The sequence below is a fragment of the Scyliorhinus torazame genome, chromosome 8 (assembly GCF_047496885.1).
Source record: "Scyliorhinus torazame isolate Kashiwa2021f chromosome 8, sScyTor2.1, whole genome shotgun sequence".
Taxonomy (NCBI): Eukaryota; Metazoa; Chordata; class Chondrichthyes; order Carcharhiniformes; family Scyliorhinidae; genus Scyliorhinus; species Scyliorhinus torazame.
Window position 1 is genome coordinate 256,712,657 of NC_092714.1, and position 14,422 is coordinate 256,727,078.

Genomic DNA, 14,422 nt, shown 5'->3' on the forward strand with positions numbered 1-14,422 from the left:
TAATGAACTATTTTAAATTACTTCAGGTTTGTAGATTTATCTGCCTGGCAAAGTCTGTAGGGGTAGAGCTTGCGGTTTGGGGTACCTCGTGCAATGGGAGCACAAATTTAGAATTTGTTAGTTGGTACCAGTGCAATTTTCATCCATTCATTTTATTGTGTGGAAAGTTGTGTAATGTTCCAAACCTTAAATTCCAAATATGAAGTGCACATGTGTTTGAAAAACATACCACCTCTTGTGTAGGGGTAACGGGTGTGTTTTTTCTCTACAGCAACCGTTGTCTTGTATTCATTCCTCTCCTGTCTCTGTCCTCACCTCCAACAATAAACACAAGCAGCTCATGGATTTCTTTGTCACTAAAATCAAGATTTTCTGATTTATTTGCTGTACCTGCGGGGTGTTTCCCTTCCATTAGCCCACCTGGCCAAACTTAATTTAATGCTACAGTCTCCTCTTTCTCTAATTTCTTTCCAAACTCCCCTCTGTCCCTTTCCAAGGTCATCGTATCTACGAGACGCACTTGCTTTCTCAATCCTATTCCCACTAAACTGCTGGCCAACTAATCTCCCATTCTGGTCCCCATGTTAGCCGATATAATAATCTTTCATTGTCACAAGTATGAAGTTACTGTGAAAAGCCCCGAGTCGTCACATTCCGGCGCCTGTTCGGGTAAGCCGGTACGTGAATTGAACCCGCGCTGCTGGCTTTGTTCTGCATTACAAACTAGCTGTTTAGCCCACTGAGCTAAACTGGTCCTTATTGGTAATGGTGCCTCCCTTGGATGTTGTCTTGCTCTCCTTAGATTTGCTGTCATCCGTACTCCTTAAAACAAAACAATCCTTGATACTATCATCCTTTGAAAGTACTGCTGCCTGATCTCCAATTTCACTTTCTATTCTCAAATCCTTGAATGTGTTGCTGCTTCCCAAATCTTTCCTGGAACTCCCGTGTTGGAATCCCTCTAATCTGGCTTCCGCTCCTGCTACAGTACTGAGTCTGCTCTTATCAAACTCACAAATGACATTCTGTGTGGGGAAGGTAAACTCCCTCCTCAATCTGTCTGCAGTCTTTGACCTGGTTGATAACACTAGCCTCCTCCCAACACCATTCCACTGTTGTCTTGCTGGGTGGGACTGGTCTCACTTCTTACTTACATAGCCAGGGTATGCATTCCAATGACGATTCTTCCTGCACCTATACTTCTGGTGCCTCCCAAGTATCTATCCTTGCCTCCTACTATTTCTCATCTATATGCTGCCATTTGGTGCATCATCCAAAAGCACAGTGTTAGTTTCCACATGTACCCTGACGATACCCAGCTCTACCTCACCACGACCTCTTTCGACCCACCTTCCACTGATGCTAAACTATCAGGTTGCATATTCAACATCCAGTACCGGATACGCAGGAATTTCCTCCCATATAAATATTGGGAAGACTGAAGCCATTGTTTTTGGGTCCCTTCTCCAAATTCTGCTCTCCTGGCAACTGTCTGTGACGAAACCCGATTACTTGTGACCTTGGTGTCTACTTGATCCTGAAATTAACTTATGACTGCATATTCATGTCACATCACCAAGACCAGCTATTTCCACTGAGTTTGTCCCTGCATATCTTACCTGCTGCTGAAAGCATCATTCATGCCTTTGTTAAGACTTGACTATTCCAAAGTACAGCTGGTCTCCCAATTTCTACCCTCAATATGAAGTCATCGACTCTGCTCCTCGTGTCCTTTTAGACACACCTTTCAAATTTACCTCCTTTGAACAAACATTTGGTCACCTGATCTAATTTTGTTTTGCTCCTGTGAAAGTGCCTTCAGGGCGTGGTATAAATATACAGTATTGATTGATTTGGTTTCTAACCCGCAGTTCAGTTGGCCCGACAGAAAATCTTTGGGAGCTTTTTAAAAAAATATATAATTATTAAAGTTTTTAACACCATTTTTCTCCCTTACAAACAATAACCCCCCCCCCCCCCCGTAACAAAAAAAAACGAGAAATCATGCGGATCAAGATATATACATGGCAAAATAGTATATTTACATAACTTTGTACACTGGCTCTCTCCCGTACGTGCCAGTTTCCGCGACACTTCATGTTATCTCTTGCTCGTCTCCCCCCCCCCCCCCTCCCCGGACGTCCGTTCCCCCCCTCCCTGGACGTCCGTCTCTCTCTCCCCCCCCCCCCCCCCCCCCCCCCCCCCCCCCCCCCCCCCCGTCCCCCCCAGGTTGCTGCTGCTGACCGACCTTCCTCTAACACTCTGCGAGATAGTCTAGGAACGGTTGCCACCGCCTGTAGAACCCCTGCGCAGTCCCTCTCAAGGCGAACTTAATCCTCTCCAACTTTATGAACCCAGCCATATTGTTTATCCAGGCCTCCACGCTGGGGGGGCTTCGCCTCCTTCCACATTAGCAAGATCCTTCGCCGGGCTACTAGGGACGCAAAGGCCAGGATACCGGCCTCTTTCGCCTCCTGCACTCCCGGTTCGTCCACTACTCCGAATATTGCTAGCCCCCAGCTTGGCTTGACCCGGACTTTCACCGCCTGAGATATTGCTCCCGCCACTCCTCTCCAGAACCCTTCCAGTGCCGGGCATGACCAAAACATATGGACGTGGTTCGCCGGGCTCCCTGAGCACCTTCCACATCTGTCCTCTACCCCAAAGAACCTGCTCAACCTCGCCCCCGTCAAGTGAGCTCTGTGAACCACCTTAAATTGTATCAGGCTGAGCCTGGCACACGAGGAGGAATTAACCCTACCCAGGGCATCAGCCCACAGACCTTCCTCGATCTCCTCCCCCAGTTCCTCCTCCCATTTACCCTTCAACTCTTCTACCAGCGCTTCCCCCTCTCCTTTCATCTCCTGGTGTATTGTCAACACCTTGCCCTCCCCGACCCATGCGTCTGAGATCACCCTGTGTTGAATTTCTTGTGCCGGGAGCAACGGGAATTCCCTCACCTGTCGCCTCACAAAAGTCCTCACCTGCATATATCTAAAGGCATTTCCCGGGGGTAACTCAAACTTTTCCAGTGCCCCTAGGCTCGCAAAAGTTCCGTCAATGAACAGGTCCACCATTCTTCTGATCCCCGCCCGATGCCAGCTCTGGAACCCCCCGTCCATCTTCCCCGGGGCAAACCATGGTTGCCCCTGATCGGGGACCACACTGATGCTCCCATTGCACCCCTGCGCTGTCTCCACTGGCCCCAGATCCTTAGCATTGCCGCCACCACCAGGCTCGTGGTATACTTTGTTGGCGAGAGCGGCAGCGGTGCCGTCACCAACACCCCCAGACCCATTCCTTTGCAGGACGCCATCTCCATCCTCTTCCATGCCGCCCCCTCTCCCTCCATAACCCACTTGTGGATCATCGACACATTTGCTGCCCAGTAGTAGCTCTCCAGGTTTGGCAGCGCCAACCCTCCTCGGTCCCGACTGCGTTCCAGGAACCCTCTCCTTACCCTCGGGGTCTTATTCGCCCACACAAACCCCATAATACTCCTGCCTACTCTCTTAAAAAAGGCTTTAGTGATCACGATGGGAAGGCACTGAAACACAAACAAAAACCTCGGAAGGACCACCATTTTTACCGGTTGCACTCTCCCCGCCAGCGAGAGCGGTAGCATGTCCCATCTTTTAAAATCCTCCTCCATTTGCTCCACCAACCTTGTCAGATTCAGTTTATGTAGGGCCCCCCAACTCCTGGCTATCTGGATCCCCAGACACCGAAAGACCCCCTCCGCCCTCCTCAGCGGTAGGTCCCCTATCCCTCTTTCTTGGTCCCACGCCTGTAATACAAAGAGCTCACTCTTCCCTACATTGAGCTTATAGCCCGAAAACTCCCCAAACTCCCTTAGAGTCTGCATGACCTCCACCATCCCCTCCATTGGATCCGCCACGTACAGCAACGGGTCATCTGCATATAGCGACACCTGATGCTCTTCTCCCCCTCGGACCACCCCCCTCCATTTATTAGACTCCCTCAATGACATGGCCAATGGTTCGATCGCCAATGCGAACAACAGGGGGGACGGGGCCCTCCTGCCTCGTCCCTCGGTACAGCGAAAAGTACTCCGACCTCCGCCGGTTCGTCACTACACTCGCCACCGGGGCACTGTAAAGGAGCTTAACCCAACTGATAAACCCTCCCCCGAACCCAAACCTACGCAGCACCTCCCAGAGGTACTCCCACTCTACTCGGTCAAAGGCCTTCTCCGCGTCCATAGCTGCCACTATCTCCGCTTCTCCCTCCACCGATGGCATCATTATCACGTTTAAGAGCCGCCGCACATTGATGTTTAGCTGCCTACCCTTTACAAATCCTGTCTGGTCCTCGTGAATCACCCCCGGGACACAGTCCTCGATCCTCATGGCCAGCACCTTTGCCAGCAACTTTGCATCCACATTAAGGAGCGAGATCGGCCTGTACTATCCACATTGCAGTGGGTCCTTGTCCCGCTTTACGATCAAAGAAATTGTCGCTTCCGACATTGTCGGAGGTAGGGTCCCCTCCTCTCTTGCCTCGTTAAAGGTCCTCACTAATAGCGGGGCCAACAGGTCTACGTACTTCCTGTAGAACTCCACCGAGAACCCGTCCGGTCCCGGGGCCTTCCCCGTCTACATGCTCCCCAAACCCTTGCTCAGCTCCTCCAACCCATTTGGTTCCCCCAGAGTAGCCACTTCTTGCTCCTCCACCCTCGGGAATCTCAGCTGGTCTAGGAATCGTCTCATACCCTCCTCCCCCGTTGGGGGCTGGGATCTGTACAGCTCTTCATAGAACGCCTTAAAGACCTTGTTTATTTTCGTCGCACTCCGAACCGTGGCTCCCCTTCCATCTTTGACTCCCCCTATTTCCCTCGCTGCCATCCTTTTACGGAGCTGGTGTGCCAGCATCCGACTAGCCTTTTCCCCATACTCATAGGTCGCCCCCTGCGCTTTCCTCCACTGTGTCTCCGCCTTCCCTGTGGTCAACAGGTCAAACTCCGCCTGGAGCCGTCGTCTTTCCCCAAGTAATCTTTCCTCCGGGGCCTCTGCGTGTCTCCTGTCCACTCTCAAAATCTCCCCCACTAACCTCTCCCTTTCCATGCCCTCTGTCTTCTCCCTGTGAGCCCTAATGGGGATTAGCTCTCCCCTGACCACCGCCTTCAACGCCTCCCATACCACCCCTACCCGCACCTCCCCGTTGTCATTGGCCTCCAAGTACCTTTCGATACACCCCCTCACCTTCCCACACACCACCTCGTCCGCCAGCAGTCCCACATCCAGCCACCACAGCGGGCGTTGGTCCCTCTCCTCTCCCAGCTCCAGTTCCACCCAGGGCGGGACATGGTCCGAAACGGCTATGGCCGAATACTCCGTCCCCTCCACCCTCGGGATGAGCGCCCTGCCCAGAACAAAGAAATCTATCCGGGAGTAGGCTTTGTGTACATGGGAAAAGAAAGAAAATTCCCTGGCCTGCGGCCTTGCAAACTGCCATGGGTCCACGTTATCAGCCGGATTGGAGGGGCTCTCACCCCACCCCCTGCCGACTAGCCATCTCCTTTTCTGGGCCAGTCCCGTGTCCACGCCTCCCTCCAGTCCCCCAGACGAGTGATCCCCGTCCCGACCACCTCTTCTGTGTCCCATTCCCTTTCGGCCAGGGCAGCAGCAACCCTTTCTCTCTCTCTCTCTCTCTCTCTCTCTCTCTCTCTCTCTCTCTCTCTCCCCCCCCCCCGCTAGACCCCTGTCTAGCTTTTTTGCTCCTCCCCCCCCCCCCATGTCACTCCCGTAAGTCAGCTGACCCCGGCTACCCCCGCTATCCCATTGACCTCCCCGTGTGGGAGTTCCCCCTCCCCGCCCCCCCCCTTTCTTCCCGCACGCGGGAAAAAACCCAAACCCCGCGCTTTCCAAAGCCCGCTCCGCCCCCTCTGGTGCAGCTCCTGTCGCTGCCTTGTCTCTCTCCCCCAACCCATGTAACATTTCCTGCGCGTGATTGAGATTGACCCCCTACATACAACAACCATCACACATCAAACCTCAATTATTCCCCCCCACCCTCACAAACCCTCAGTTAGAGTCCAACTTTTCGGTTTGTATAAATGTCCACGCCTCTTCAGGCGTTTCAAAGTAGTAGTGTTGGCCCTTGTATGTGACCCACACCCGGCTGCAGCATTCCAAATTTCACTTCTTTCCGGTGCAACACCGCTTTGGCCCGGTTGAAACCCGCTCTCCGCTTTGCAACCTCCGTGCTCCAGTCCGGGTATATTCGGATCTCTGCATTGTCCCACTTACTGCTCTGCTCCTTCTTGGCCCATTTCAGGGCCCACTCTCTGTCCGTGAACTGGTGGAACCTCACCACCATCGCTCTTGGCAGCTCATTTGCCCGGGGCCTCCTCGCCAGCACCCGGTGTGCCCCGTCCAACTCCAGCGGCCTCGAAGGGGCCTCCCTGCCCATCATCGCCCCGAGCATCGTGCTCGCGTATGCCCCGGCATCGGCCCCCTCCGCTCCTTCAGGGAGACCCAGGATCCGCAGATTCTTTCTCCTCGACCTGTTCTCCAGGCCTTCGAGTCTTCCCGCCCACCTCTTGTGTAGCGCCTCGTTCTGCTCCACTCTCACCGCCAGGCCCGAGATCTCATCCTCGTTCTGACCAACTCTTTTTTTTTTGTATCTCCTGGATCTGAACCTCGTGGGCCTTCTGGGTGATCCCTAGTCCTTCGATTGCCGAAAGCATAGGCGCCAGCATTTCCTTACGCATCTCCTCGCGATGCTCCTCGAAGCAGTGCCTAATAAACTCCTGCAGCTCCACTTTGTCTCTGGCCGCCGCCATTCTATCTTTCTTCCCCGGTCCTTCCCACTGCTCCAGCTCCTGCAGCTCACCTTTGTCTCTGGCCGCCGCCATTTTTTCTTTTTTCCCCGTTGCTCCAATGCCACTTTTGTGGCCGTTACGCTTCGAGTCCGTTTCATACAGGTTGGAGGGGGACCTCCCTCTTACCTTCCCCACGGGTTAGTTTCAAAAAAAGTTCCGTTGGGGCTCTTCTAGCGAGCGCGAAAGTCCGTGGTATAGGGAGCTGCCGAATCGTGCGGCTCAGCTCCGCATTGCCGCACCCGGAAATCTCTTTGGGAGCTTATGGTCAGAAAGTTCTGTGATCTCTAAAATACCTGATAATACAGTCGCAAACTAGGAGGAATTACAAATGGAAATCTTTGCATGTACAGGTGGCGCAGCGGGTAGCACGGTGCTGAGGCCCCGTGTTCGATCCCAGTCCTGGGTCATTGTCTGTGTGTAGTTTGCACATTCTCCCCGTGGGTCTCACCCCCACAACCCAAAAAGAAAAGTAGGGTAAGTGGATTGGCCATGCCAAATTACCTCTTAGTTGGACACAAAAAAAGGAAATCTTCGCATGTGGTTCCCATGGTTGGTAACCCCTCCTGAAAGCTGATGTGTTAATATTAATACGATGAGGGCGGCGCAGTGGTTAGCACCGCTGCCTCATGGCGCCAAGGTCCCAGGTTCGATCCTGACTCTGGGTCACTGTCCATGTGGAGTTTGCACATTTGTATGGGTTTCGACCCCATAACCCAAAGATGTGTAGGGTCGGTGTATTGGCTATGCTAAATTGCCCCTTAATTGTTAAAAATTAACTGGTATTTAAAAACAAAAATTAATATGATGTGCCATTTATTTATTTAAAAAAAATTTAGAGTACCGAATAATAGGGGCAATTTAGCATGGCCAATCCACCTAACCAGCACATCTTTAGGTTGTGGGGGTGAAACCCAGGGAAAACGTACAAACTCCACAAGGACAGTGACCCAGGGCCGGGGTTCGAACCCGGGTCCTCAGTGCTGTAGTCCCACTGCTAACCACTGTGTCACGTGCTGCCCTCGATGTGCCATTAATGCAATGCCTGGTGGGAACAACACTTGGAAGTTCCCCTCAAAACCACTCCCCATCCTGACTTGGAAATGTGTTGCCTTTCCTTCACTCTTGTTGGTCAAAATATGGAACTCCCTCCCTAATGGCACTGTGGGTGTACCTACACCTCATGGACTGCAGTGGTTTACGAAGGCAGCTCACCATCACCTTCTGAAGTACAATTTTATGGATGGACAATGAAGCTGCTGGATTAACCAGCGACGCCAACCTCTCTTGAATGAATAAAAAACAACTTGTGTCTTGTCTCCTGCACACACCTACTTTAGAATGTAAAATCACTCTTCCGTTAATTTCATGTGTCCACTTTTTGAGCTGGTTTTGAACGTCTCTGGCAATCCCACAATGCAGTCTAACCTGTTGATGCTTCACTGTTGAACCAACAGTGAGCTGCCCTCCTGTATTTTCTTGTAAGGGCCAGCTCTTGGCTGGGCTTGTGGGCAAATTAGAAGCTGTTACTCAAAATGGACCGCTAATAGTGTCAAAGTGAATGCCCATTTGGCTATTAAAGATGTAAACATTGAAGCTAAGCTTCATGTTTTGTAGTGACTGGGGCGAAGGGATTCTTGCTGCTTTTCCCTACCCTCCTGTCATCCATGAGAACCACTCAATTGTAATATCTCAATTGCTGCTGATGTGATTGGTTAGAATCATGGAATTTACAGTGCAGAAGGAGGCCATTTGGCCCATCGAGTCTGCACGGCTCTCTGAACGAGCACCCCACACCACCTAACCTTTTTTGGGGACACAATTTAGCATGGCCAATTCACCTAACCTGTACATCTTTGGACTGTGGGAGGAACCCGGAGGAAACCCACGCAGACACTGAGAGAACGAGCAGACTCTGTACAGATAATGACCCAAGCCGGGAATCGAACCTGCGACCCTGGAGCAATGAAGCGACAGTGCTAACCACTGTGCTACCGTACTGCCTACTCTGCTACAGTACCTCCTAATATTGGACAGGCTGGGATTGAAGCTGAAGAAACTCTTTGTATTCTATTCCCCTGCATGACTACTGTTTTTCTTTACCTGCTATGCCATTAAGGGAAGCCTAGGCAACTTTCTTTTCAAGTGTAGCAATGAGCGTGTTTGTACTACATTTCTGTCGGAAATTTGGCGCCAGCGAGTTCCAACTTGGAAATTATTTCAAGTGTCCCTAATGGTCCTCAGACAGTTACAAATATTTTATCTTGTTGGGAGCACTGTCCACTGGTTATTAATGTCGCGATTCCACTGATATACTCTAGCAAGCAAAAGCCACTCCGCTTGGCACATTATTCGAGTTGTGTGAGGAGCTGTGTCCATTTTCTCTCACTCTGGCTAATTTGAGAGAGCAACACTCGTCTGTGGTTTGGTGAATTGGCATGATTGTAGTGAGACGTTAATAAAGCTAGCATTCTGAAGCCATTTACAATGATTGGCAGAGAAGGGTATGGTATATGAAGTGTCATATGTGCTGAGCGAAAATGGAAGTGTAGGTGCAAAAAACAAAAAGAGGGCGAGGCTGGGAATTAACTTTAGCTTTTGAGCACCAAATTCCAGATGAGGCTCCCTTGGATTTTGCTCTATGGAACTGCAGTTGTTAGCATTGATTACTGTCTGTTTGGTGACAGGGTTGGTACCCTGGTGAAGGAACTCCAATATTGAGATCCAACTGGGAAGAGGGTGCAATGTACTGGGAAGCTAGGGAGTTTTGCTTTATGGACAGGATCAACCATTTCTGCTGTGAGTCAGGTGTTAAATTAAAGGCTGCATAGACTGAACTTGTAAATATTTGTGGTTAAGGGGTGATCTAATTGAGGTGTTTGTAATTATTTCAAGAAATTGGTAGATGGATTAAGGAATCTATTTCTTTTTGTGGGGGGAGTACAGAACAGTGGGGCCTAATCTTAAAATTATTCGAGGGCTGTTAGGTGTGCTGTCAGACGTACACTTCACACCGTGTACTGCAAATTAGGAACACCTTTTTGCCTAAAAGCTGTGGCGGCTAGGTAAATTTAAAGTAGAGACTGATACAAATAATTTTTTTAATAGGCAAGGGTATTAAGAGTTACAGAAGATACCCTAGGCATGAAAATAGGCTGCAGATCAGCCCACCGATGGCCTAAGTAAGAATGGAACAGGCTCGTGGGGTGGAATGTCTTTAGTCTTGTTCCTATATTCTAATCAAAAGGCTGATAGGTTTTCCATTTTTGAATTGGGCATCCAAGCAAGCACTGAGGGATTATTGGGAATAAATGTCCCTTTCTGGAAAATAACATGTCTCAGAATTCCTCTGAAGAAATGACTTGTTTCACTCTGGTCCAAGATCTGTAGGAACTTTGATTTATTTTTTGACGGCATTTTCTCACATTTATATAGTGAGGCTGGAGATGTGTGCAGTTGCACGGATGGTGCTTGACCTCTGCTAATTTTCAAATCAGACGGGCAGTATGGTAGCACAAGTGGATAGCATTGTGGCTTCACAGCGCCAGGATCCCAGGTTCGATTCCCCGCTGGGTCACTGTCTGCGGAGTCTACATGTTCTCCCTGTGTCTGCGTGGGTTTCCTCCGGGTGCTCCAGTTTCCTCCCACTGTCCAAAGACGTGCAGGTTAGGTGGATTGGCCATGATAAATTGCCCTTGGTGACCAAAAAGGTTAGATGGGGTGATGGGGATAGGGTGGAAGAGAGGGCTTAAGTGGGTTGGTGCAGATTCGATGGGCCGAATGGCCTCCTTCTGAACTGTATGTTCTATGTATTCAGTGGTTGATCTTATGATCTTGTTAGTCTATATGCTTAGCTACTGGCTAAATGATTATGAGCCACGGGGTGTTAGACCGTGAATTTCAACTTCTCCCTTCAAAGAGAGCTCTGAGCACAAATGTTTGGTTGTAATTTGAAACTGACCTAGTCTGAACTAATTTGGATGGAGTTAGACCCTGTGCTTTATTAATTCTATGCAGTCTGATCACTGTGGTTTCTTATTTGCATGTTTATTATTTTATTGATAGCTAACTTCTTCCAGGATGCATGGATAAAGCAACAGCAAGTCAGCTAAACAAGGGGGGGGAAATTGGCTGTGCCTCCTCTTCGCTGACCAGAGAATCCGGTTGGTGCCCCTGTATGCACAAATGTTTGCTTGTAAGGGCCAGCTCCCCTGTGATACCTCCCAGGCTTGAATAGCTTCCTAACACTTTGTCCAGCCCGGTCTACAAGTAAGAAGCCACCTTGGGGTGAAGTGCTGGAGGATGGTAGTACCCAAAAATCAGGCCCACTACTGATCAAAAATGTTAAAGAACCTTCAGCCAGGTTAACAGAAAAAGCATGGGGATGATAATATATTCCTTGTTTTTTTTTTTTGGAAAGCTGTGTCTTTTTAGTGCAGGAAGAGAAGATGTTCCTTGTTATGGTGACCTCTTTTATATATTTATTTTATGCAGCGCGAATGGGTTTAAAAATAAATCATGCTATTGAATATAGTTAAACAGAATATGCCATATGGTGTGCTGGAGCCCTTGATTTACTCAGGAAGTGAGGCACCAATGGTACCTTGAGTGGAAAGATGCTGTATTCACTGTCATCTAAATATGTCCAATGTATAAGGAAAGTTTGAAGTTGCCAAGTCTTCTCTAAGGCTTCATTTGACCAGTAACAGGAATCTACCAACATGCCTTCCCAGGCAACTCCTCTCCCTCTAAGGTAATTTGTCCTGAACGTCGGGTCTAAGCAGCTGGCACAAAGATGATTCCTACAAATAGGGGCCAACAACAACATGGAGCTAAATTTCAAATGCTGTCTGAGTTGCTTCCAGATCCTCGGGGTAGACACCACCACCGGATTCGAAGAACAGAAGCTAGGCAGAAACTAGAGCCCCAACAAGAACTCTTCTCCATTTGTTGCCATGTGGAACTCTGGTCACTAACCCACCCCAGAGTGCAGCACGCAGTGGTTAACACTGCTGCCTCACAGTGCCAAGGACTTGAGTTCGATCCTGGCCCCCGGGTCACTGTCCGTGTGGAGTTTGCACATTCGTTCCGTGTCTGCATGGGTCTCACCCTCCACAACCCAAAGATGTGCAGTGTCGGTGGATTGGCCACGCTAAATTGCCCTTTAATTGGAAAAAGCAATAATTGAATACTTTAAATGTAAAAAAAAAACTAAATCTAAGCCACCCCAGCACTTCCTCAAAATGGCAGCCCAATAATGAAATAAATTGGGTAAAGCTAAACTACTCAACTGTGTATCTCTCTGGAGAAATGCCGTTATGGATTTTGGGGTCTTGCCCACCCAAATAAAAGAGGACACGTGTGAAGTTTATCAAAGTGGGATTTAGAGAGTAAAGTGGGGAGACACTGAAAAGAAATAAAAACCTCGGGAGAATATTCATTTTTTAATAGCCTGAGCCCTGCCCGCCAAGGGGGAGGCTATTCCACTTCTGCAAGTCAAATTTGACCGCTTTTACCAAACTAGTATAATTTTATATAATTATTGAGCGAGACCCAATCATGAGCCTCCCAGATAATGAAAGTTAGATCTGGCCAAATGAAAAGGCAACATCCTGAGCTTCATTATCTCATCCATTATGGTGACTGCGTCCATAATATACAGAAACAGATCATCTGAGTACAAGGACACCCTATGCTCCCTCCTGCCACTTGTTGGAAGATCTTAATGCTATGGCCAGTGGTTCGATTGCGAAAGCAAATAGAAGCAGAGACCGTGAACATCCTTACCTCATACCCACTATTCAATTTAAAATACCCTGAGCTCAATGCATTAGTGCGAACACTGGCAGTGGGGGCCCAACAGACAAATCCAGCATATAAACTCTTCCCCCATATCAAATCTCCCAATGATCTTAAAAGGATAGGGTGGAGTGGGGCTATCAAATGCTTTTTCACCGTCCATGGACACAATCATCTGTGGTTCAAGCACGGGAGGCAGGGGACACTATATTTAACAGCCTACGTTTATTGACTGACGTTGGCTGACCCTTGGCGAAGCCTATCTGACCTTCCGCGATCACCTCTGGGAAGCAGGGCTCCAACCGCAGTGGCAGCACCTTTTGTGAGCAAATATGTACATGGTCCACCGCCTTAAACTGTATCAGGCTCATCCTTGCACAGGAGGAGGTCCCGTGTACCCTACGCAGTGCCTCACTCCATGCTCCCCAATTGATCTCCCCTCCCAACTCCCCTTCTGATTTCTCTTTGATCTTCACCACCCGCTCGCCCCCCTGCTCCCCCAGCCATTTGTATATGTACCCAATTATTCCCTCCCCTTCCACATCCGGAAGCAGCAGTAGCTCCAGCAGGGTATATCCCAGCAACCTAGGGAACCCCCTCCAGACCTTTCGCACAAAGTCCCTAACTTGCAGATACCTAAACTCGCTCCTCCTCGGCAGCTCTATCCTCTCCCTTAGCTCTTCCACACTGGCGAACCCTTCCTCCAAATACAGATCCCTCACCTTGACCAGCCCCATCTATTGAGGTCCCTATAGAATGTTTTGAAAGCCACATTGACTTTAGATGGGGCAGAAAGCAAACTGCCACCGAGGCCCTTATCTGTATAATTTCCCGAGAAACAGCCTGCTGATGAGCTAAAAAGCTACTGTTCCTTTCCCTGTATTCATAAAATGACCCCCTTGAGCGTTAGAGCTGACTCGCTGCCCTACCCGTTGACAGTAAATTTAAATCGTGTTGGTCGCCCACTAACAATTGCATGTCAACCATTAGAATCGGCCAAGATCGCCCTGGCCGGAAAATGAACCCGTTTCCTGTCCATAATAGCTGTCCCCGAGCTCTACCATCGAAGCCTGAGTGAAATATTTGACTCATCTGCCCCTTCCACAACCTTGTCTGGTCCCTCACCCGCAAATGAGTCTCCTGCAGAAGTACCACGTCGGCATTCAAACTATTCAGGTGAGCAAATACCCTCTACCTTTTCAATAGGCCATTCAACTCCCTTACATTCCAGGTAACCAACTGAACTGGAGGCCCCTCCATCCCCAAGGTTCATCCAGCAACTGCTTGGAGAGCACAGGCACCTGGCCGACCCAAGATGGCCACCAATCTCCCCAGCAACGCACAATACAGTAAATCTTTCGCTGTCAGCAAACTATCCTTGTCCACCCCACACCCAAATGTACATGTAAAGTAAACAACAACCCCTAAAACCTCCTCCTAACCCTAACCCCAAACAAAACAAAAACACTAAGCTTATTATCTAAAAACAAACTGTTATCTAAAAACAAACTAATGTAATGACCAACAGCTACCTCCACTACTCCACTCCCACTAGCTAACTCTTGTGCGAGCAGGGTGGCCCCCACCCAGGGTAATGTAAAGTACTGACCAAACCAGAGACACAGAGAAAACCCCCTTAAAACATTGTGTTCCTTCCCCTAAAAGCGGTGGAACCTCACAATAACGGCTTGTGGCGGTTTGTTGGGACCAGGCTTCTGCCGGAGTGACTGGTAGGCTCGATCTAGCGCAGAAGGGGGATGTGAATCCGCCCTCCCCCTACCC

General features: G+C 49.5%; 1 protein-coding gene across 1 annotated transcript in view; it reads left to right on the forward strand.

Annotated features, from left to right (window-relative positions):
• Positions 1 to 14,422, forward strand: part of top1b (DNA topoisomerase Ib) — a 139,001-nt gene that overhangs the window by 12,043 nt on the left and 112,536 nt on the right. The window lies entirely within an intron of this gene.